The 18,014-nt window shown below is 42.9% G+C and overlaps 1 protein-coding gene across 5 annotated transcripts in view; it reads left to right on the top strand.

Moving 5' to 3' along the window:
• The first annotated feature begins 1,911 nt into the window (after positions 1 to 1,911).
• SMAD2 (SMAD family member 2) overlaps positions 1,912 to 18,014 on the top strand; it is a 78,054-nt gene continuing 61,951 nt past the window's right edge. Inside the window, exons 1-2 of one of the 5 annotated variants that reach the window (XM_025428951.3) lie at positions 1,912 to 2,212; positions 2,588 to 2,671. The gene's annotated coding sequence lies outside the window, so the exon portion shown is untranslated. The remainder of the gene's footprint in view (positions 2,213 to 2,587; positions 2,672 to 18,014) is intronic. The other 4 variants (XM_035719170.2, XM_025428947.3, XM_049112657.1 and 1 more) reach the window with 4 other exon arrangements.

Genomic DNA, 18,014 nt, shown 5'->3' on the forward strand with positions numbered 1-18,014 from the left:
CACCTTTGCCCTAGACTATTCTCCCTGGTGTCTCTGGGAAGCAGAAACAGAAATCTTAGGAGGTGGAACAGCTCCACCAATTGGCTTCCTGGTTCTCCTCCAGAAGTTTTTTTTTTTTTTTTTTTTTTTTTAAGATTTATTTATTTATTTATTCATGAGAGACACACAGAGAGAGGCAGAGACATAGGCAGAGGAAGAAGCGGGTGTAGGACTTGATCCCAGATCCTGGGATCATGCCCTGCACTGAAGGCAGATGCTCAACCGCTGAGCCACCCAGGCGTCCCTAGAAGGTATTTTTTTTCAAAGGGGGTGAATATAGCGGGCTGTAAACTGACACTGGAAGAAAGCGCCCTGGACCAGGTGAACTTCTGAAGGATTTTTGCCGAGTAGGTTCATCTTGGCACAAACCCATGAAAGCAACAGAAGGGAAGAGATGATAATGATTATTGACTTTCACTTGAAAGCCCTATGCTGTTGGTGTTCATGTATTATTATTTAATCACCACAGGACTACATTTAAACAGCGTTATTGCAGGCGAGTTCCACTGGTCAAAGCTCACAGATGTGGAACGGAGCGGCATTCAAAACTACAATCTGCCTAACCCCAGGGCTTCCATATTTGAGGAGAGAGATGGCAGAAATGAAGGCGATTTTTGAGAGTAAGTCTGGAAAAGCTGTAAGACACCGAGAATGGCCAAGTATCTACCCAGGTCCATCTGAAGGTGCTGTCTTCCGGGAGGCTTTCGTTTCTGAAAAGAGAGAGTAAGCTTCAAGGCCTCTTGCTGTTTGAAACGGTCATCCGGTATTACCTGTTCCTAAGGACTGATGACGATGCGTGCTGGCCAGGGAGCCAAGAAAATGGTGTTTGTAGTGCTGGCTCTGGCACCGACAGCCTGCCCTAAGACCTAGGTCTCTCTTCATCTGTAGTCCTACGGTGCTCGCCGCCGAACATAGTAGATGCTTAGTAAGTAAATACTTGAACGTGATTAGTCGGGGTCCATGCTTCCGGCCGAGGCTTGGTGTCTGCAGGGTCAAAGCGACAAGGTTACGGCAGTGCGGATGCCCAGCCGCCCCCCCGGCTTTGGGCGGCCTGGACGGCCTGGGCGGCCGGCAGCTTAGGGCCTCCGGGTCGGGGCCTGCGAACACCGCCTGGACGCCGGAGAAACGAGGAGGAAGGGAGGGCCAGAGAGCGGTGAGGAGCATCGTGTTAGGCTCCTAGCGTCTAGACCTGGCGAGGGCCTCTCGGAGCATGCGGCAGTCGCACCACCTTCCGCGAAGGCGGAACCACGTCCCGGCTCTTCAGAAACACCTGGCATCCCCCCGCCCGCCGCGGGGGCCCGGAGAAGAGCCCCGCCAGCGCCGGTTTGCGGCTCGGCCCCCGCCCCGTTCGGCTGCACGAGGGCCCCGCCCACTCACTCGGCGCGGTCGGCCCGGCCCCGGCTCGGCGCGTCCTCGAGGCGGCCCTCGGGCCTCCCCCGGGACGAGCACGTGTCCGCTCGCGGCGGGGTCCGGGCGGTGGGCTCGGCGGCGGCCCACGGGCCCCACCCAATGGCGCGGGCAGGACGGCGGGGCCGGGCCGGGGCCGGCAGCGCGGCAGGTCCCGCGCCTTCCCGCCGCGGAGCCGCCCGCGGCAGCGCGCCCCAGACGTCGCCAGCCGAGGCCGCGGGCGTGCCACCCCGCCTCGGCCCCGGCCGCCCGCCCGCCCGCCAGCCCGCCCGGCGGCCGCGCCTCGCCTCACGCTCTACGGGGGAGGCGGGACCAATCAGCGAGCGACGTCTCCCTTCCGATTCGAGGCCCCCGACGCGCGGCTCACACCCCGAGCACCGCGCGCGCTCATTGGCTGCGCGCGCCGCCGGTCCGGCCGGGAGGGCGGGGCGGCCGAAGGGAGCGGAGGTGGGGAGGTAGTGGCCCGCGAGTCTCCGAGCCCCGCTCGCGCCCCGGCCCTTCCCGGGCGCTCGGCCTCCCTCCTTCCCTCCTCCGCTCGCCCCGTCTTCCGTGCGCGCCGGGCGCTGCGCTCGGCCGGCGTGCCTCGCGCCCTAACGGGCGGCCGGGGGCGCCAATCAGCGGGCGGCAGGGTGCCAGCCCCGGGGCTGCGCCGGCGAATCGGCGGGGCTCGCGGCCCGGGGTGGGAGGCGGGTCTACCGCGCGGCCGCGGCGGCGGCGGAGCAGCTCCCAGCCAGCAGCCAGCGAGCGCCGAGCCAGCCGCCCGAAGGTGGGTGCGCCGCGCCGCGCCGCTGCGGCCGGCGGCGGAGGGCGCAGGGCGGAAGCGGAGGTGGGCCGGCGGGCGCGGCGGGGGAGGGCTCGGCCGTCCGGGCGGCCCGGGGCGGGGGGCGGGGGATGCGGGCGGGCTCGCGCCCGAGGGGAGGAGGGGCGGCGGCGCGGCGGCGGCGGCGGCGGCGGCGGCGGCGGGACGCGCGTCCCCACCCCCTCCCTCCCGCGGGCGGTGGCCGAGCCCGCGTCCCCTCCCCGCGCGCGGGGCCGCGGGCCGGGCACTGGCTGGGGGGCGGGGCGGGCCGGGCCGGGCCGGGCGGCCGCGGGAGTGTTTTCAGTTCCGCCTCCAGTCGCCCCTTCCCCTCTCCCCTCCCAGCCCCTCATCCCATTCGGAAGAGGAAGGAACAAAAGGTCCCGGACCCCCGGCTCTGACGGGGCGGGACCCGGAGCCCCGGTGCAGGTAAAGCGGCGGCGCCCGGCGGGCCCTCGGGGTAGGGGTGTGTTTGCGTCGGGCTCGGGTCTCGGCGAGGCTCGGCGCGTCGCACGGCCCTGGGGGCCGGGGTGTGGCGGGGTCGGGGCCGGGGGCGCGGGGGGGCGCGGGGGGGCGCGGGGCCTGGGTCGGCGCCGGAGCTGCCCGGCCGTGGCCCGTCTCCCCTGCCGCGAACACGCTTCGTACTTTGTGGTTCTGATTTTCAAAGCCGGAGGGACCGAGCTCTTCTTGTTTCGGGAGTTGTTGGCAAGCCCTGGTAGGAGCGTGCGATACTTCGCTTCCACTTTTTTTTTTTTTTTTTTGGTCCTGTAACCTTTGTTAACCATTCTAAACCCGGGGTTCGGAACTGCTCGCGTGTACTCTGCACAAGCAGGCACACGGCTGATCCTCCGTGGAGATCCTGCACTCACTTGTGAAAGTTGCCCTGGGAGTGGAGCCTGTTGGTTTTTATCACACGCCTTTTAGAAAGCACGCTAATTGATTTCACGTATTTCAAACTTGGTTTACACATTTGCAACCTTAATGGTTTTGTTCTCTCTTGGGGGATACTGTCCTTGGGGTTGGGTACTTTTGCCTTTTACTTACTTAACCTTTCTGTGGTTATGGTTTCCTTTTGATCCTAAACAAAAGAAAAAACAATACCTAGGTTGGTTTTGGTGTTCCTTCCTCTTGACCCCTTAAAAGCTAAATACTACCGGCTGGTTGTTCATTAAACCATTATTTTAAAAACCATCTCCGGGTGGAACGATTCTGGAAGTAGCATTTTCCGTGAAAACCGTGTCTTGTTTGTTACACTTTTAAGTGTCCTCAATTTTGCTGTCTTGAACTTCTAAAGTAACACATGTAAAGTAACTATTAATGAATAAATAAATGGTCACTGCAGACCTGCTTGGAGTTATTCCATTTTTCGAAAGTGCCCCCCCCCAAAATCTGAGTTAATTTACAGAATTTTTAATGATTCTGCAGTCTTAGTTCCTTTCCATTTTCCTTCTGAATTTTGTGTGAATTGAACCTGTACCACTGATTGTAAGGAAGTTTTTCCTTGAGCAGAATAAGAAAACAAATTTGCTACCACTCTGAAAATACATTTGCTATTGTTCTACTTTTGATTTTGACTCCCTTTAAAAAGTTTTTCTTAGGTAGAAGTGTAAGTTAAATAGTTAAATGAAGTTTGAGGAGTTTTAATGTAAATAAAGAGATAAGGGAAGCAAATGTAACAGTTGGGAGAGATAACGTGAAACGGATTTCATAAATGTGTCCTAGTTTGAAGATTTTATTTTTTCATTTGCTTTGAAAAAAACCATACAGGATATTGGTGGAATTTTTCTGAATCAGACGGTCATTTACCAAACATTTACATTAAATTTAGAAAGTAACGCTGACTTTATTTTTAAGGTTCCTTAGTTTTTGCCATAAAACTAGTTACGGTAGTAAATAAGAATATTTTGAGTCCAGGTGCTCACTTAGTTCTCTTAAAGTTGAGTTTAAGGTAGTTCAGTGGCTAGTTTTTATAAATGTGATAGGAAACATCCATTTCTGGGCTTGTTTAGTAAGAAATCGCTCTTTGGGCTTCGCTTTTGTACTTTGTAGCTATGCCTTCTATAGTGCTTTCACATTGTAGGTGTTCAGCAAGAGTTAGGTTTTCGTGGCTGTAACTTCTTACCTGTGCCTAGGCATAAGTGATCAAATCTCTACACAGTCTGTAAGGTTCATGTAATAATAGTCTTGTAAGAAACCATGCAGGGTAATTTCCTGTTGTTTGTGGCTTGTCAGGCCCGGTATGTGTTTTAACTAAGTAGGGATTTGGGGATGGTTTTGTGTATTTCAGCAGTCCTTTCTCTTTAATAGGAACAAAGCTGGTTTCTACTTCAAGATGGCAAAAGGTCCCCTTTTCATTTTCCTACTGTAAATATTAGAATCATATTGCCATAATCTTGTTACTTCACGTTGGGGGGAGATATGTGAGTGAAAAACAGTTGAGCTGCATCATCCACTGATCAAAGACCCATTTTTATATTTAGCAAATATTTTCAGTTTGGGCTTTTATAAATGTCTGAAAGCTCCCCTTATTCTTGTTTGGTTTTTATTCTGTTGGTTTTGTGCTTTAGGGCTCCAAAGGCCTTGTTTTGTAGCAGCTTTTTATACAGGTGTTTTTGTAATGCATATAAAAGCTGTATTTAGTGCAGTCTGGCAGATGGGGGCTTATTCATGTTCTTGGGACAAGTCCCTTTTAAAGGATGGAGAGGGGCATGTCTTTTAGATCCCTTGTCTTCTGATGGGAGGAGAGGAACCATTTTTAAGCTTTTAGTTTTTGTAAGATGAAAGCTGTTTTCCACTAAGTATTGCAAGGGTATGTCAGAAATGAGAAGTCCAAAGATTTCAAAAGCAATTCAGGCGAGGTTCTACATTTATTCAACAAAATAACTTGTATATATTGAACAAGTAGCATTTATTCATTTATTCAACAAATAAAATAGTCTTTGCTCTGTGTCAGGCCCTGGACTCAGCAATGAAGGATCTAACAGGGAACAAGTATACCCCTGTTCCCTAATAGAATTGGAAAAGTGGAAACTCCTCCTATCTCCTGCCTGTCCTTCAGTCTTTGGAGTAAGAAAATCATGTTATTGTACAAATTGAGGGAGCTTGTGATGCATTACTGGCCAGTTCCTAAAGTATGCTTGCATTGCTTTCTGTCAAATGTGGAGGGCTTCAGGAGGGAAGATGTCAAGTGTTAATTTATAGCATCACTGGGAACAGTCTGTATTGGGGTGGGGGAGGGGAAGAGGGGAACTTGTCACTGTTTTTGTATAATCCATACAAACTGAGGACATGGCCAGTGTTTCAGAAACATACTTGTTGCTGAACAGATGAACACTTGTAGCTTGTAAGCTTAATCAGGCCTTAGTTTGATTATCCATTGCCCTTTAGTTGTAGAAACTGGCTGGAGAAAGAAAGCAAATCCGCATCAGACGGGTCCTACTGAAAGAATTGGAAATAAAATGCAAAGACACTCAACTGCATCGAGATTAAGGATTTGGCTTCAGTCTCACGTAGTGGAGCAGCCGTGGGTTGTGGAGTCAGAGAAACCTAGGTAATGGTTGGTTTCCCAGTTACTATGTTTGGCAAATTGCTTAACTCATGAGCCTCGGTTTTCTGACTGAAAACAGAGGTAGTGACACCTGCCTCTTCCCCTTATTGCAAGGATTAAGTGTTGTGATTGAATACCTAGCACATTGCCTCAGATATCCAGGGTCCTCCTGGATGATCTCTTCCTGTCTTCTTGTGGCTTTCAGTTGTTTTCTTTCTAATCCCAGATGATTTCCCTACACTCTGATTCTTGACCTATTATAAAATGCATTTGAGAACTAGACACCAAGCAAAAAATGCCTGGGGCAGCCAGACTGTCTTAAGTCCACACCTAAAGTTACAGTCATTAGGAGAGCCATCGAGACCCTTCATCAAAACCTATTGGCATATATATATTTTAGATTTTTTTTTTTTAATGCCCCAGATGTTTCTAACAAAGTTATCTAGCTTCTAAGCCACAGTAGATTAGAAAGAAGTAGGTTGTGGGTAATGTGGGAGGTTAAGGGGAATATAGTGGGGGGTTGGGTAGGAGGATGGGGAACTGTTAGCCTACTGTCTGTTGTAAGAAAAAACAGATAACAGCCTGGTGAGGATAATAGAGATAATCTACAAGACACAAACCAAATATTCAAAGCCTAACTAGCATGTCTGGGACCATTCAGTGCAGGACCAGACCTGAAAGCATAGTAATGAATGTTCATCAATTAGCTTAAACCATGTTTGGGAAAATCTTTTTAAGAGTGCAGTAATCTACATAATATACTTTAGATTGTCATTCGGGATGATTAACAAATGTTCCTAAAGGGGTAGAACATTGTGCTTTATCAGATGACTTATTTTATGAAAGATGCATAGTACCTGCTATGACCAAGATGGTATTCATTTGTTTTGCCATTTAGAGCAGCACCACGATTTCAGACTGAGAAGCCTATCATGTTAGGCCAGTAGTAAAGGTGATCTAAGTGGTGTAGAACCCCATGCCACCCCTTTTCTTCAGAGTAAGTCATTCTTTGTCAGTCTGCAGGGGTGTCATGTAAAACATTTCACTCCAGCTTTAAGACTGAGTGTGCTAGAGATTTCAAGGACCAAACAAGTGTGGATAGTTGGCTTGTCTGTTGAGGACTTCTTGCCTCTTATGTGTGACTTTGACCCGGTATTGGCCTTAATAATGTTTTTGGGTTATTCTCCCTCCTATCTCTGAGTTACTTTCTAAATCATCTACTCTATTAAATGCTTATTGGTGACATTGTAATTTTTTAAAGTTTTTTTTTTTTTTCCAACTAGTAGTACAAAAGTACTTCAGTCTTAAAAATGCAGTTTGAGGCTTATTGGTTGTCTCTGATCAATTTTGATTGTTACTCCAAATTGTTATAATTGTAATATATTCAATTAGGACATATTTCAGTGCTGATTCTAGATAGTCATATCAAGGATAGCTCTATTTCAGTTTCAATTTCAGTAATTTCATGTGGGGAGAATATAATTTTGCCAGGCTGGTTGGATTTAGACTGCTTCTGATTTGGCCAGATAGCCAGAAATATTAGGGTAATTCTGTGATTTACATACTTGCCCTTACATTCTACAGTGTAGAGGTTCCTCTTAGTGTCACTGAGCCACAGTAGTGGAACCAGTGCCTGGCCAGTAGACATATCTTTAGTTTGTGTTTGTAGGAAAACAGAAATCCTAAAGTCAGTGATTTTAATCCTGTTAAAAGTTGTGAGTTGATTGTGAAATGGCCACTAATTCTTCTAGGTTCAAAATCTGGAATTACTTTGGCCTCGAGACAAAAGCAGTAGAAAGTGAGTGTAGACGTTTGTTGCTAACTTTTCAGTTTGCATCTGAAAACCTTCATTTCCTCCAAACTAGTGTCCTACTAACTTTTTAGGGGAAGGGCATAGTTTCAGGCTTAATGTATTCAGTTAGTAAGGAAGAATAATCATCGGGGAAGCCACTGGAAGTCCATCAAGTTCATTACCTTGAGTCTTCCAATTCAAAAAAGACTAGATCTGAGGAAGTAACACGGGAAATCTGTGATCTTGTAATTCTCCTGTGCTTAAGGTAAAGTACATTTTCATACACTGCTTCGGCTCTTCCAAAAATTCTATAATAAGATAATGGTTAAGCTTTTTTAAATATTAAGGAAATGGCTCTATCTTAATCCCATCCTTCATTACAGAATATGGGGTGGTGGATCTGATTTGCAAAGTTCACAGACTAAACTGATAAAGGCTACAATGGGAGCTGGGCCTATGAGCTTTCTCCCTTGATTTGAATGAACTATGGAAACTTTTTTGTTGACCAGAGATGTTCTATCTGTGGCAGTGAATGCAAATTTTCCATGTTTAGACCAACCTTTTACTTCCTAGACAGGTGGTTAGGGTGTAGTTCATGTAAACTGGCCAATTAAACTTTTATTTATAAAATGTTTTAAGTATCAGGAAGGTCCAGCTTTGGCCTGAGATTTGTACATTGATCATTTCTGCTCTAAACCCTTAGTTTTCAGACTGAAAGCACGGCACACACACCTGTGCACACAACGACAACCAGAAGGCTTTTGCAAAAAATAAAATAAATAAAAAATAAAACATGATGTAGAGTCTCAAAGCATAAGGGGAAAGGGCCGTTGCCTGCTTGCTTCTCCTCTTCCCCTGGAAACCTCTTGAAGCTCTGCTGAATATTAGATAGTGGAGAAAAACCTTGGTTGTAGGCCTGAACTAACACGGTAGATACTAGCTAGCTACATGTGGTTTAGCACTTGAACTGTCACTACAGTAACTGAGGAAATAAATGTTAAATTTAATTTTAATAGAAAGTTCTATGGAACAACCACTACCCTGGACTTGGCTTTGATTGCACTTTCACGGCCTAAGGACTGTACCCACTTGACATGGCTGGAAGTGGCCGCCTGAGCAGAAGGTCAGCACAGCCTCTGGGATTTTGGATTGGAGGGCAGTTGGAATACTGAGTATTCATGCTGAGTTGAGGCAGGCCTGGGCCTGTGCGATCTCCTAATAATTAGATGCTTTTCTTCTTTTCTTTCTTTTTTTTTTTTTAATGATCTGGGAATGATAAACCAGCATGCAGTTTTATGTTTACAAGCTGATTATAGACACAGAGATTCCACACAACTCATTCAAGGTAAAGGGTACCAAAACCAGGTAGTCTCTTGACACAGCAGTCCCTATAAATGTGGACTTTCACTGAACTAATGACCTACTTTCAGGGTTAAATTCAAGCTCTCACATTAGGTTTTAACAGTCCATAAAATTGAACACACGAATGTTTTCTATTTGCTTTAGTTTTAAAGGCACCCATCATTCTCCATCCAGTGGGGCCACCTTAGGTTTCCAATGGCAGTGTCTTTGCTCTCTCGCTTAAAACTTTGGAAAAAAGCATAGTAACAATAGAATTGAGAAATCTGTTTTTCAATTAGTTTCCATGTATCTTTATTCTTTTTTAATGCTTTCTGTTATCCTCATTTTTTTGACTAAAACCATTGTGAAAATCCAGATCATTAGTGATTTGCTTTTTTCTATACCTGTGTAGTATATGTTTGAACATGTATTGCCAAAAATCCAATAGTGATTTTATTGCTATTTCTAGAAGGACCTGAGGTGTTCTTTGAGATAGTACCATCACACTTCAAGTGTTTTATGTTGAAGTATCTGACTTGATTTTCATTTGAAATAAAAAAAATCATATAGGTATTTGGGAAATATTTTGTATTTGCAGTTTGAAGATATTTGAAACCTACATTGCTTTCTATATTTAATCACTTCCTTTGTTCTAGACTTGAACATCATGAAATGTTTTTTGCCACCCTTTCATATTCCATTTACTACCTCTGTTTCCGAAGTCACCAGTGAATTCTGAATAGCCCAGTTTAGCAGTCTTTTTTCAGTTATCATACTACTGTTTTCAGTGTTTGCCATTATTGACTATACTCTTCTTAACCTAGGTTTCTTAAAATCTCACAGACATGTTAAAATAGACATAGATTAGGCCCATTCCACCTGCTACACGTATTGAATAAAATGTAGGACTCTTTTTTTTTTTTTCCCTCTTATGTATTTGGTTGATCCAGAGAGGGAAGGGGAAGAGGAAGGGAGAAGGAGAGGTAGAAAAATGTTCCTACATATGAAAAACTTGGAAATCAGTCTGTGTTAAGGAAAAACTGGCTTTGGGGAATTTAATAGATAACAGCCCAGTAGCTAGGGATGGAGTTGTAATGATAGGACTCTCGGAACTGTATGCTAAATGTGTGTGTGTGTGAATAAAAACTATTCCAATATCATTGAAACATCTGTGGCCTCTGGGAAAAACACGACTCAGACCTCCCTATGAAGGAACTAGAAAAACACTAGTCTTTATAGATGGACTTAATTTCACATGAAGGCCAAGCATGGTGAATAAAAGGAGACACCAGCTAGATGTAGAATGATGGGCTTTTAAAATAGGTAATCGATTATTGTCATTCAAAAGGCACAAAAGGATATATGGGGAAAAGTCTTTGCTGGCATGTTCCTTAGAACCCAGTTGCCTTTCCAAAGGCTAGTAGCATTACTAGGTTTTTGTGTAATGCTGCAGAAGTTCTGTGCATATATGAGCAACTTTGTGCATATGTTACCTTTTAGTACAGTCATATTTTACATAACAGTGCATTTGTAGATTATAGCATGTCAGTACATAGTAAGTATTCTTTTATTCTGGTTTTATAGTATTCTGTTGTATGGGCCTATAGTGTATTTTTTTTTTTTAAGATTTTATTCATTTATTCATAGAAAGAGAGGTGGAGACAGAGGCAGAGGGAGAAGCAGGCTCCCTGCAGGAAGCCCGATGCGGGACTCGATCCCAGACTCCAGGATCACGACCTGATTCAAAGGCAGGGCTCAGCCACTGAGCCACCCAGGTGTCCCCCTAGAATGTATTTGACCAGTCATTCATTGACGGACATGTGGGTTATTTCCAGTTTGTGATATTAAAAACAGTTGTCACAACAAGTAAGCTTTGTTTATTCATAATTCTGCACGTGCATGAGGTAGATTTCTAGAAGCAGGTTAAAGGATATCCACATTTGTATGTTTTGGGAATGTACTTTGTTCCTTTTTTTTTTTTTTTTTTTTTTTTTTTTAAGTAGGTAGTACATACATGGTGCAAAATTCAAAAGGAACAAAATAGTATGAAATGTAATGAACGTAATGAAAAGTAAGTCTCTCTTAGATCTGCCTCCTGCTTCATAGTCCAGAAATGGAACCACTGTTAGTGAGCTGCTTTCCTGTGTATTCTTCTAGAGCTCGTCCAACATGTGGCCACTAGCCGCTTGTGGCCATTGAATACTTGAAATGTAGCTAGTCAGAACTGAGATGGCCTGCAAGTGTAAAATGCACAGGAGATTTATAACAGAACAAAAAATAGAATGTGTTTTGATTTTTAATGCTGATTGCACGTTGAAATAATATTTTGGATATAGTGGGGTAAATTAAATTATTTAAATGATTAACCTCACATTTTTACTTTAGTTTTTTAATATGGCTAGTAGAAAATGTACAGTTACATGTGTGGATAGCATCCTATTTCTGTTGGGCAGCACTGGCCTAACAAATTCCATGTGTATACAAACGTAGGAATATATGAGAATTTCTCTTCTCAGGCACTTTTTTTTTTCCCCTTTTGCACTGTAGTCTGTGGGAGCAGAAATGTCTTGCTCAGATGATGGTTAAAAGAAATGTGTCAGGCGGTTCTTCACTGTCTTGTTTACTCCTAACCATTTGCCACAATAATTGTGGGTCTCATCAATGAAAGTCGTGTTTCCATTGACTTTTATGGTGTTTGTACACTTCGGAGAGAAGCCTGGCATTATTCTTGGCTCTGTGTTCTTGAACCTGCTCCAGTTTGCACTAATTGCCTCTACACCTAGGACACAGCAGTCATCCTGGCATTCCCCTTCATGGTCATCTTACCGAGTTCCTTCACTTTCTCCTTTGTTAGATCTCGTATTCTTTTGGCTCTCTCTCTCTTTTGGGTAAATATCTGGAGATGTTATATTCCTGAAAATACCTTTATTCTACCCTGGTTGGGTAATAGAATTATAGTTTGGAAGTAATTTTTTCCCCCTCCAGAATTATGAAGGCATTGATCTTTTGAACTTCACTTACAATGTTGCTCGTGAGAAAACCAAAGCTCTTCTGATTCTTCTCCAAGTGACCTGCTCTTTCTCCAAAGAGACTTAGGCTTTTCCTTTGTCTTCAGCATTCTGAAGTTTTACCCCCACCAGCCTGGATGTGGGTATGTTTTCTTCTGTTGTCCTGAGGTCTTGAGCCTTAATGGCCCTTTAGATCTGGAAACTTCCATCTTTCAGTTCAGGGGTTATTTTTTGAATTCTTTGACACTCTCCCTCCCTCACCCCAATCTCTGATGATTTTTTGAAGTCCTGTTTGGACATTGGACCTCCTGAATTGGTCCTCCAGTTTTCTTCACCTTTTTTTTTTTTTTTTTTTTCTATTTTCCATCCTACTCTTTTTTTACCTTCTGGAAGATTTCCTCTACCTTACTTCCCAACCTTTCTGTTGGTTCTCCTCCCCCTTCTTCTGCTATCAAAAACTGCCCAGCTATCCAAGAACTCTTCTTTTATTCTTTGAATGTTTCTTTTGTAGAGCAAGCTGCTCTTGCTTCAGGGTTGCTCTCCCTTCTCCTGTTTTCTCTAGCTATGGTGATGATTCTTACGATGTTTTCTTTTCTCTGTAGGGTCTCAAACTTCTTGAGTTGCATTTTTGTTTTTGGCCATTTTTTCTCTCAGGTAATGAGAGTCATCCTTGATTACAAAAGTAAGGGTCCAGAAAGCTGCTTGGAAACTGAGTATGTGGGTGAGTCTTGTCTCCTTTCAGTTTCAGTGTAGAGTGATCTGTGATCTGTGTGGGCTGTTTGTTGGTAAACTCTCAGTATTAGTATCTGTGTGTCTTCCCTCCTGGGTTGGGTCAGGTACCCCTTAGAAGAGTCTTGATCTGACTAAATGGGTAAAGGTCTGGCTGCTAGTGTTTGGGAGCTAGAACTCAGTGGAGGAAGGGGTTGGGAGTCCGCATGTAGCATACCATTTACTCATTCTTTTACTCCGTCTCTTTTCCTAGTGGTTCCCAGACCATCTCCTAGTCTGGTGAGCCTGTTTTACTCTCTGCTGAGAATAAACATTTAGTCTTTTGGAGAGGGAGAGGAACAGGTACCCAGGGACATAGAGTTGGGAAGCAGATCTGAGGATGTTATTGCTTCTCAAATATCTTTCACTCAATCTTGCCTGTTTTCATCTCTTCCTCTCTCAGCCTTCAGTTTTTGCTGTAACTGGTGCTGTCTTTTACTTGACCCTTTGAGGATTTTGCTGTGAAATCAGGATGTTTCCCCACACCTCACTTAGAGTTAGTGGTTCTCTAATCTGTTCACAGTGACTGCTCCATTCATTTCCCAGTTATCAAAATTTTGCTTGTTTTCTTTTTTATTCTTCTCTATCCTTATGAGATTGTCTTTTTTCTATTTCATTTATTATAGTTTTTAATAGGGTGTTGTTTTCACCTGCAGACTACTGACTAAAGTTTTCCATTAAAAATTTTTTTAAGGATCACCCTCTGAAAGAATTGGAATAGTGTGTATAACTTCAAAGTGGGATGAGGGAGTGGAAATGAAGAAATGTGATCATTCCAACAGAAGGCAGAAAAGAGACAAAAGAGCAGAGATGCTTAGGAATTAGAAAACACAGGGCAGCCCGGGTGGCTCAGCGGTTCAGCGCCTGCCTTCGGCTCAGGGCATGATCCTGGAGTCCCGGGATCAAGTCCCACGTCGGGCTCCCTGCATGGAGCCTGCTTCTCCCTCTGCCTGTGTCTCTGCCTCTCTCTCTCTCTCTTTCTCTCTCTCTCTTTCTCTCTCTCTCTGTGTCTCTCATGAATAAACAAATAAATCTTAAAAAAAAAAAAGCCCCAAAAACCACAAAATAAGATGATAGAAAATTAGCTAAAGTATTTTCATAAGCCCAATACATAATTTCAGGTAAAGCTTGCTGGTTAAAGGAGAATGAAACTTAAACAAAAACTCAATTAAATGCTTTTAGTAGTAGACACACCTAAAAGTATGATGACATAGTTTCAAAATAAAGAAATAAATACACAGTAGGCATAATCTGTGTCTTAATCCATCTTGGGCTGCCATAACAAAATTCCATAGACTTGGGGGACTTAAAAACAACAGAAATTTGTTTCACACAGTTCTAGAACCTGCGAAATCCAAGTTCAGGGCACCAGCAGATTTGGTGTCTGGTGAGGACCTGCTTCCTACTTCATAGATAGCTGTCTTTTTGCTGTCACCTCATGTGGAAGGGGGCAGGGGATTCCCTAGGGTCTCTTTTATAAGGGCACTAATCCCACTCATGAGGGAATGTTTATTAGTAAAGAGCTAAAAATTAATGAGCTAACTGTACAATGTAATGAGTTAGAAAAAGGAAGGAACTAAAGTTGAGAAACGGTAATGAAAAAGAGTGTTCTAATCGGATCAACTAAATGAAAAGTGCTAAGTTGAAAAGACTACGTTTGCCAAGATTGATAAAGGAAGAAAAAAGGACACAAATATATTAGAAATCACCAAAGGATATGACTACAGACAAATTGAGATATTAAAACAACTGAGAACAGTGTGAACATCATCTTTTTGCCTTATAAATTTGAAAACAGTACACAAATTCTTGCAAAATAAATGACCAAAATTGGCTTAAGAATAAAGAAAACTGGGGATCCCTGGGTGGCTCAGCAGTTGAGCATCTGCCTTTGGCTTAGAGCATGATCCTGGGGTCCCGGGATCGAGTCCCACGTCGGGCTCCCAGCATGGAGCCTGATTCTCCCTCTGCCTATCTCTGCCTCTCTCTCTGTCTCTCTCATGAATAAATGAATAAAATCTAAAAAAAAAAAAAAAAAAAAAGAATAAAGAAACCTGACAAGGTTATAATTTAAAGACTTAGGCACCTACCTCCTACAAAATAAAATTAAATAAAACCAAAAATCCAAATCCCAAGTGAAAACTCTAGGTGGGCAAGTTGTATAAAACATATGAAGAATAAAAAACAAAAAACCCCCAAAAACAAACATATGAAGAATCATTAATTCCAGTCTTATACAAAATGTTATAGGAAATAACAAAAAAATTGTTAGGCTACTGTAATCTAGATAGTCTGGGTGGAACAAGTGTAGTATGCAAAGGGAGATGAATAGGTCACAGCTCACTAATGAACGTGGCAATAGAAATTTTAGGTACAATGTTAGTATTTGCTTAAAAAATACCATGACTAATAAGGGTGTGTCTCAGGAATGTAAAGATGATTAAACATTAGAAAACCTGTAAATGAAATCAAAGGAGAAAAGCCGTATGATTATCTTGATGGTTGAAGGAGGAAAAAAGCATATGATTAAATTCTGTACTCATTCTTAGAAAACTAGGAGTATAAGAGAACTTGCTTAATTTGAGTAAAGGGTGCTGGTTAAAAAAACAAGACACAGAAGTGTACATATGGCATGATTCCAATTATATTAATTTCTAGAAATGGTAAAATTACTTTGCTAGAAATCCTATCAGTAACTGCCTGGGGTGTGGAAGGTAGATTGAAAAAGGACACAAAGAAACTTTCTGGGATGATGGTTATGTGGATGTATACATTTGTCAGAATTTATCAAGCTATACATTTAACAGCTGTGCGTTTTGTATGTAACCTATGCCTCAATAAAGTGGAGTTTTTTAAACAGTCACTATGTAAAAACCATGCATTTCTGTATGCCAGCAAGAAAATTTAAATTTAAAAAAGTTACCATTTAAAATGGCGACTCAAACTTTAAAATGCCTAGGCAAAAATAAAGTAGAAACATATGTGAGACCTTAATGGAGAAAATTTTAACACTTGTATAATTCAAATTATAAGAAGATACACATGTTTAGAAATGGAAGACACTATCATAAATATGTCAGTTTTCTTCCACTTATTTATGTATCTGGTGTCATTCCAGTTAGAATCCCAGGAAGTGAAAGAGAATTCACTTGATCAGATATCAAGATCTACTCTTGTTTAGTAGTTAAGATGTGCTAGTATTTGCCTCAGATTCAGATTAATGGAAGAAAAAAAGAGCCTGGGGAAACATACAGCATTGTAATTATTAGGGAAGTTGTAATATATGGTACTGGTATATTTGTTTATCTTTGTTAGGGAGGGAAAGATCCCTGTCTCACACATTATATACAAAAATAAGTTACAAGGATGAAAAGTAAAACTTTAGACTTTATGACTTTTAAAAGATGACAGCATGGATTTTTTTTTTTAAAGATTTTATTTATTTATTCATGAGAGACAGAGAGAGAGAGGCAGAGACACAGGCAGAGGGAGAAGCAGGCTCCATGCAGGGAACCTGACATGGGACTCGATCCTGGGTCTCCAGGATCACACCCTGGACTGAAGGTGGTGCCAAACCGCTGGGCCATCTGGGCTGCCTGACAACATGGATTTTTAAGAAGATCTCAATGTACACATAATATTTAAAATATTGGTTAAGTATGAGCTTATTAAAGTGAAATCTTAAGTATAAAAAGCCACCAAAAGTCACTTGACGGTGAAGATATGTGTAATTAACCAGACTTATCCAGGATATGTAAATGAACACTGTGAATTACGGAAAAGATGGTGAATATGAACAGATGATTCAAAGGAATAGAATCCTGAAAAGTCAATGAACATGAAAATATTCTCAAACTTAGTAGTCAGGGAAGTGCAAAACATCAGCAACCCTCTTTGTGTCACATCCATCCTTTTGGCAAAAGCTTGAGGGACCAAATAATGTCAAATATTGGCGATGTTGGACAAAGTAGGAACTCCTACTGCCCTAGTGGGAATGAATGACCATTGCTACAGCCAGGTTGACAGTATTTGGTAAAGTACCTGTGCCTGTTCTACTATGCAGCATTTCTCTTCCTGGGCAGATTTCCTCAGGCAGTGGCTTTCATATGTTTTTTATGACCCCGGTGGAAAAATACAGTTTACATGTGACAAACAAACACTGAATTAAAATTTTTAAAATAAATGCACTTTTGTTTTCTGCTGTATTCTGGCTTATTTTCTGTTCTTAATTTTTGTCTATTTTTTTCTTTTGCTCTTTGAAAGGTGTTTTTCAGAATCGACTAAGTTGGTTTCATGTTCACCAATGGTTCACAACCCTGAATTTAGAGAAATAGCAGAGAATAACCTACAGTACACGTCTGTTTTAATTGAGAATTAGGTTGCAGTGTACAATGTATTTCTTACTGCAGATACTCTTTTGATCAAGAAGTTTGAAAGTTTCTGCCCTTAAACAACTCTCATATACATATAAGAAGATACACTTCAGACTACTTATGGCAGCTTGTAAGAGTAGAGAATTGTAAACAATCTTTTTTTTAAAGATTTTATTGAGAGAGAGAGAGCACGAGTCAGGGGGAAGGGAGGTGGCAGAAGGGGAGGGAGTTGCAGATTCCCTGCTGAGCAGGGAGCCCAATGCAGGGTCAATCCCAGGACCCTAGGATCATGATATCATGACCTGAGCTAAAGGCAGACCTGAACTTAACTGACTGAACCACCCAGGCACCCCTGGAAACAATCTAAATAGGAATCAAAAGGAGAATGGGCAGTGAGCCGTAATAGTCACACAGTGGAATGCTGTATGGACAACAGAAATGCATGAACTAGAGTTCAAGATTCTATATTGTATCAGCGTGGATAGTTATGATAAAAAAGCAACATGAGCAGTATTAAAAGTTTCACAGAAATTTATAAAATGTGCTAAGATTTATGAATACAATATGTAGCAAACCCATTAAATGACGGGAGAATCAGTGATTATCTCTGAGAAGCAAGGAGAAGCAAGGAGGAAGTGAATGGGAGTGGAAAGGGTATATGTAGGGGACGTGAGCTAGATCCACTTATCATGTCTTATTTCTTATATCTGATCAAATACCATAGAATGCTAAGAATTGACAGAGCTGAGTGGGAGGCCCAAGGTTGCTTCCGTATTTCTTTGGTATGACTGAAATATTTAACTATGTAAGATGAGTAAGTAAACCCCCCAAGATACTTGGAAGAATAAGTTCAGCAAGATGTGTGAGACCTTTCCAGAGAAAATGATACAACTTAAAGATGGATATTCAAAATAAGTAGAAACATCTCACTTTCGTAAATAGG

This window comes from Canis lupus, chromosome 7 (genome assembly GCF_003254725.2).
Source record: "Canis lupus dingo isolate Sandy chromosome 7, ASM325472v2, whole genome shotgun sequence".
NCBI classification, from domain to species: Eukaryota; Metazoa; Chordata; class Mammalia; order Carnivora; family Canidae; genus Canis; species Canis lupus.